Source organism: Oryx dammah, unplaced genomic scaffold, assembly GCF_014754425.2.
Source record: "Oryx dammah isolate SB20612 unplaced genomic scaffold, SCBI_Odam_1.1 HiC_scaffold_18, whole genome shotgun sequence".
NCBI lineage: Eukaryota > Metazoa > Chordata > Mammalia > Artiodactyla > Bovidae > Oryx > Oryx dammah.
The window spans coordinates 12,354,403-12,362,218 of record NW_024070202.1 but is presented as its reverse complement, the minus strand read 5'-3'; positions in this window follow the sequence as shown (position 1 = coordinate 12,362,218).

Genomic DNA, 7,816 nt, shown 5'->3' with positions numbered 1-7,816 from the left:
TTTGCCTCTTCGCCAAGGCTCCTTGTGGGAATATGGCTCTTTCCCCGCACGGGGTTTGTCATGGTACTTTTGTTTCTGGGTATGCTTCAGTATGCATTCAGCACCAGACAGCACCCAATCAGAGTAGGTATTATATCTTCCTTCCTTGTGCATGTTGTGTTTATTGGGAAACTACCAGTTCTTTTGGACTGTATCCCACTGTGCCTTGTAATCTACTCAATTATTTTGTTTATCTCCCTCTTCTTCATTCCTTTCCCCTCCAGATTTTGTGCAGTGGGGCACAGGGAATTAGTACTTTTTGTTTTATTTGTAGGGAAAACTTGTGAAAGACTTAGAAATATACCACGATATTAGGGTTGTCTTCAGTGGGAAATTGGGCATTGTCCAGCTTATCTGCTTCTGTCTGGTCTTTTATTGTCTTTGAATTATTTTGCGTTGCTGTAAGTTATATAATACTTATAGTAATGCAAATGATTCTTGTCCATAGAAATGCAAATTGTATCTCATTGGGATTCAGTTGATTATTGCTCTGTGGATATTGAGCAGTTTTGAAGTTTTACATTTGTTAAGCAAATTTATTTCACCATTCCTAATGCCCAGATATATGTTGATTCTTTGAATTCTCTTTTGAACCAATTGTAATGTCTTTCTGGTTCATTCATTAATTAGTGAATTAAATTAAAGCTTTGACACATGTTAATTTTGTGTTATGAAAATCATGCTATATTCTCTTCTAAAAATTATCTTTTAATACATGAATATGCCTTGAACTTAATAAATATTAATATTTCTTAAGTTCAGATCAAAGATCATTTTAATGAAGAACATTGGGAAAAAATGAGACACCTTTCTTAGAATTTTTAAGACTATAGGATACAGATGTATTTTCCAAAGTGAATTTGGCTTGTTTGAACAAATGAACAATTTCCTATGCAAGACTGAAAAACTTGCTTTTATCACAATAAACTTTAATATTGGCCTTTTGATTTTTTGACTGAATGTACCCCAAACAAAACAAAAGCCAAATATCTGATTTGTGTGTATTTAAATGTCAAAAAACTAATACAAAATAGTAAGAAATTATGAAGTATTACACCGTTATTTTATTACATGCTTTTAGTTTTTTTTTTTAATCTGGAAGATTTCACCTTAAAAATTATACAGATCTCAGTAATCATTTGGAAATTGTATAAAGTAAAAGTTTATACACAATATTGTAGTCTTCAATATCATGTGTAAGAAACATATCCTGATTGGGAAACAGCTGGAAGTCAACTTTAAAGTCTCAGGTCCTTTCTGTCTAAATTCTCTGTTTATCCCAATTATATTCTGGTTCTCACACCATTTCAGCATCTCTTTGAACTTTTCTTCTGCTACCAGTTGTGGTGTTTTCCACAGTTATCTGTACTATTGAGAAAGCTCTTCATTCCCTACCTTGGTAGAATCATTCACTTCACTGTTCGCACAAAGGTGAAAGCAGAAGAGATAGGGGAAAAAATGTGGACAGATCAGAGAGGTTTTAGTAGCAAAACCTGACAGAACTTGCCAGTGGATTGCTTGTGGGAAGATAAGGGAGGAAGAGAATCAGGGGTGATTTCTGTTTCTGCTTGAGCAACCGGTGGCTTCAGGGATCACTTATCTACGTGGGAAAGATTGTCAGAACAGTTCTTCAGTTTCTTCTTATTTACATCAAAGCCCAGACAATCTAATACATATTAAATTTTCACATGTGAAATTCTGCCCTGCGCCTCTGCCATCTTCAGTACCCTTTCTCCAGGACAGAAATATGTATCATCCACTTTATTCCCAAATTACACAGTTTTATCTCAGGTGAAATCAATGTTTCCTATCAACAGTTAACAAATAAAGGGAGGCAAGGGTGATAGTACAACAATAATTTTGCCCTGAGTCTTACTCAGTGGCTGAGACAAATTCTCCTTTCTGTAGAGTACTTGTTTTAAATTAGCTGGAAATTCACAGTTCACTGCTTTGAAAAAATCCCTTAGGGAAGACAAATATGAATAACTCCCCTTTGTTTCTAAGGTGCAGGATGTTAACCATTGATCAGATCAGAGTGGGGCAACTTAAAGAGAAGAAAAAAATTCTAAACGACCTGCCTGGTTTCACACAGCCTTCTGGCCCAAGTGGTACTGACATTTTCATTAAACAGGTTAAGGAAAACAGTAGAGGTTAATTGACTTAGTGGTGTCTCAGCTGAAACAGACAACACTGCCCAAGGCCTCAGGTAAGTCTAATGTTAGCAGTGTTCTGGCCTTCCACTTTACACACTCTCACCTTTGAACGTCCATAAACAAATTAGGATCGCTTCATGTATAGTGCTGTGGAGCTCACAGAGTTGTGTGAAAATGTATTAGGTAATGTCTGTAAAGCACTTTAAATGATTTATTCTTTAGCCAGTTATTCCTAAGGGATACTTTGTCTCACAGGCTTCTAATTGCCATCTAGCTAGATGATAAAGAGCAGTCTTCAGCGAAATACTTGGTGGGTTGCAGGAGATGACTCATAGGTCTTTTACTCTGTGCACACAGAATATAAACTTACATTTCCCATCATGAAATTCTGCTTTTCTAGCTAGCATATTTTTTGAGGTGACATTTAGATATCATTTTTGGTTTGCAGAAGTGGCAGGTATAACTTCGTGATTGTTAGTGGAAAGTTTTTACTATGGGAGTAGAATAATGTAGTTAAAAAAAAAAAAAGAGAGAGAGAGAAGCGTAGGCTTTGAAAGAACATTCAGGGTTTGACACCTGGATCCACCATTTACTAGCAAAACAATGTGGCAAATTGTTTTACCTGTTGAACTTCAACTTTCTTACTTGTAAAAAGAGGATAATAAGACCTATCACTCAAGGTTGTTTTTATGACTAAGTGAGTAATGTATAGTTTTTGACACTTAGGTGATGCTTAATAAAAGATTCCTTCTTCCTTCAAAGTTCACTGTCACTGGTAAATTTGCCAGAAGTTTTCTTAAATTTGTTCTCTACTGGTTAGCATATGTGTCATGGAGACTGAGTGTTTAATTAATAGAAAATAGCCAAGTCAAACATAGATACACTCCTTTAGATTAAATAATCTTTGGTTTAGTCTGTTAAATAATACTCCAGTATGATAATGAGAGGTCCTATCACCCATCTTTTGCCTTATTTATAAATTTTTAATAATTTCTGCTTAACAGTCTGTTATTTTGATCATAAATAACCTTTAGAGATTTATTTTTGATCAGGCACAAAAAAGGCTAGATTCATTATGCTTTGGAGTGGTTGTTTATGTAGTTCAGCCAAAGGTATTAACTGTGTGTGTAGGCCTACTTGGGTGTTCAGTACTGAGCAACCGTAGAGCCAAAGAATTAAATTCTGCTGAGTTTTTTCATTAAGAAATGTAAGATTCAAATATTTTAAAAGGATCTATTATTTTCTTCTATCCCAAGATTAGGAAACCAAGCCCAAGAAAACCTATCTACCCAAGACCAAGAAAACCTATTTCACTAATGGCTTATAGATTCTGGTGAACTCTTTTCCACTTTATGTTCCAAGCATGCTGAGGTTCTGGAGAAGGAAATGGCAATCTACTCCAGTAATCTTGCCTGGAGAATCCCAGGGACGGAGGAGCCTGTTGGGTGCCATCTATGGGGTCGCACAGAGTTGGACATGACTGATGCAACTTAGCAGCAGCAGCAGTATGCTGAGGTTCCTGGCCAGCAGTAAGTCTGTTGCTTCTGACTTGTTGGGCTGTAACCATAAAATAGGTACCAGGCTAATTTTTCTAGGTGGGATTGTAGGCATTGCTTTCACATGTAAAATACAGCACTTGCTTGTTAATGATGGGGTTTCCATATCTGATTGTAATTTATCTTCAAATATGACTCTCAGGTCTGACTTTGTATGATGATGTCAAAGTCTTCAGTGTTGGGGTGCAAGACATAATCTTTTAACAAGAATTTGATACCTGGTGAAAGGAAGAGGAACCAGAGATCAGATTGCCAACATCCACTGGATCATCGAAAAAGCAAGAGAGTTCCAGAAAAACATCTATTTCTGCTTTATCAACTATGCCAAAGCCTTTGACTGTGTGGATCACAATACACTGTGGAAAATTCCTCAAGAAATGGGAATAACAGACCACCTGACCTGCCTCTTGAGAAATCTGTAAGCAGGTCAAGAAGCAACAGTTAGAACTGGACATGGAACAACAGACTGGTTTCAAATAGGAAAAGGAGTACGTCAAGGCTATATATTGTCACCCTGCTTATTTAACTTATATGCAGAGTACATCATGAGAAATGCTGGGCTGGAAGAAGCACAAGCTGAAATCAAGATTGCCGGGAGAAATATCAATAAGCTCAGATATGCAGATGACACCACCCTTATGGCAGAAAGTGAAGAGGAACTAAAAAGCCTCTTGATGAAAGTGAAAGAGGAGAGTGACAAAGTTGGCTTAAAGCTCAACATTCAGAAAACGAAGATCATGGCATCTGGTCCCATCACTTCATGGGAAATAGATGGGGAAACAGTGGAAACAGCATCAAACTTTATTTTTTGGGGCTCCAAAATCACTGCAGATGGTGACGCAGCCATGAAATTAAAAGACGCTTACTCACTAGAAGAAAAGTTATGACCAATCTAGATAGCATATTCAAAAGCAGAGACATTACTTTGCCAAAAAAGATCTGTCTGGTTAAGGCTATGGTTTTTGCCGTAACCATGTATGGATGTGAGAGTTGGACTATAAAGAAAGCTGAGTGCCGAAGAACTGATGCTTTTGAACTGTGGTGTGGAGAAGACTCTTGAGAGTCCCTTGGACTGCAAGGAGATCCATCCAGGCCATCCTAAAGGAAATCAGTCCTGAATATTCATTGGAAGGACTGCTGCTGAAGCTGAAACTCCAATACTTTGGCCACCTGATGTGAAGAGCTGACTCACTGGAAAAGACTCTGATGCTGGGAAAGATTGAATGTGGGAGAAGAAGGGGACAACAGAGGATGAGATGGTTGGATGGCATCACCGACTCAATGGACATAAGTTTGAGTAAACTCTGGGAGTTGGTGATGGACAGGGAGGTGTGCTGCAGTTCATGGGGTTGCAAAGAGTCGGACAGGACTGAGCGACTGATCTGAACTGAAAGGAAGACAGCAGCTTTTTGACCTATGCAAGTAACTTTGGAGACTCAGTAAAGATATTTGGTTCTAAATTCTGAAGGAACTAAAAGTTAGGAGCCATTTTTAAAAATGTTTCATTTTATGTTGAAAGTTACATTTGATGTTGAAAGTTAGAGAGCTAGACATAAATTGTTAATGCCAAGTAAAGGACTTCTTCACAAAAGGATCAGAAAATAGGCAGTTAACAAATAAATGCTGTCAGTATTCCAAACCAAATAACTATAGTTAAACTTCCCATATCAATTCATTTAGCTTTACGTACATACTTCTTGTTCTGCTGTATCTTGGGTCATCAGTCTGCTTTCATGAAGTCATCTCACTCTGAAAAAAGAAAAGAGTCTTGAAAATCTCAACTCATTCCCAAATATATCTGACAGTTGTGCAAGCAATGTCATTTTTATGCTCGAAAGTTGTTACTCATGAGCCTATTCATTGAACTATCATCAATTAAGAGTACAAAGTATATTCTTTCCCATGAGATTCTGAGATTGTCCTTTGTTGAGTATTAAAATTTTAACCTGTGAGCCTTTTGACAAGCATCAGAAGATAATAGGAGTCATCTGTCAATGAGACTAAATGATTATGGTTAATATATTGTGGTAACTAACAATGTCAAAGCTGAAGACAGTAAAATTCTTTACTAAATGTAGTATGTAATTTTTTGTAAGAATTTGATCAGTGTTTTTCCTGGGAGCAAGAACATATTATAGACAATGACAGCACTGACAAATCTCCAGGACCTTCCAATTCATTTTATAATGCATACAGCCTCTGAAACATATGTGAATAATCTTTGTCTATATAAAAATTTACCCTTTAATTTGACCACTCTTTTGATTGGTTCTTACAATATAGTTGAGCTAATCTAGAAATACAGAACATGTCAAGAAAACAATTTGGGGGCATCACCTCTTTTTATAATGCAAAAGAATAAATCATCATGAATTTCCAGGGATCTTATGGAGAATTTCAAAGAAGTTTTGTTTGTAATGAAAATCCTGAAAATTTGATTTTTCTGAATATAAGATATTGTGGGAAAGAAAAATCAAGAGAGTTATCAGAGGACATTAGATAATTTATTAAGACAGGATCAGATGCGTCTGAGAAAGATTAAGTTGGCTAACTGTTAAGCAAACTGAAAATACAATACAATATTCTAAATAAGAAGAAAGTAACACAATTGAAAGGAATCTTAGCTTTTTCAGAAATGAGGAATGTTATGTTTTTGTTGCCTAAAAATAAAGTAGTTGACAAAGTCATTAAAAAGCACAGAAAACTGTTCTGTTAGAATGTGGAATTTCCAAAATACAGACAGATCACACAGAATGTAAAAGTGTAGCTATTTACCACTGCTTGTAAAGAAGAGACTAAAGAGTTCAAGACACACTTGAACTTTTAATATATAGAAAATAAAATTCTATATTTACATTCAGTCAGTTCAGTTCAGTCACTCAGTCGTGGCTGACTCTTTATGACCCCATGAATCACAGCACCCCAGGCCCCCCTGTCCATCACCAACTCCCGGAGTTTACTCAGACTCATATCCATTGAGTCAGTGATGCCATCCGGCCATCTCATCCTCGGTCGTGCCTTTCTCCTCCTGCCCCCAATCCCTCCTAGCATCAGAGTCTTTTCCAAAGTCAACTCTTCACATGAGGTGGACAAAGTATTGGAGTTTCAGCTTGAGCATCAGTCCTTCCAAAGAACACCCAGAACTGATCTCCTTCAGAATGGACAGGTTGGATCTCCTTAGAGTCCAAGGGACTCTCAAGAGTCTACTCCAACACCACAGTTCAAAAGCATCAATTCTTTGGCGCTCAGCTTTCTTCACGGTCCAACTCTTACATCCATACATGAGTACTGGAAAACACATAGCCTTGACTAGATGGACCTTTGTTGGCAAAGTAATGTCTCTGCTTTTCAATATGCTGTCTAGGTTGGTCATAACTTTCCTTCCAAGGAGTAAGTGTCTTTAATTTCATGGCTGCAATCACCATCTGCAGTGATTCTGAATTCCCAAAACATAAAGTCTGACACTGTTTCCACTGTTTCCCCATCTATTCCCCATGAAGTGATGGGACCAAATGCCATGATCTTTGTTTTCTGAATGCTAAGCTTTAAGCCAACTTTCCCACTCTCCTCTTTCACTTTCATCAAGAGGCCTTTTATTTCCTCTTCACTTTCAGCCATAAGGGTGGTGTCATCTGCATGTCTGAGGTTATTGATATTTCTCCCAGCAATCTTGATTCCAGCTTGTGCTTCTTCAGCCCAGCGTTTCTCATGATGTACTCTGCATATAAGTTAAATAAGCAGGGTGACAATATACAGCCTTGACGTACTCCTTTTCCTATTTGGAACCAGTCTGTTATTCCAAGTCCAGTTCTAACTGTTGCTATAGAATTCTATTATTAAAATTCTATTATTTACATTAATATTATATTTAACAGTAAAGGATTCATGAACTCCCTGTTGTATTTTTTTAAATTTTCTTATAAATAAACCCATCAAGACTGAGTAAACTTTGTCAAAATTTGAATCCATTTCTTTATTTCTAGTTTGACAAAAATACAGTTTTTTTCCTACAAATGTATGTACTTTTCTATATTCAATATTATTCTTACACAATCCTTTTTTAGATTA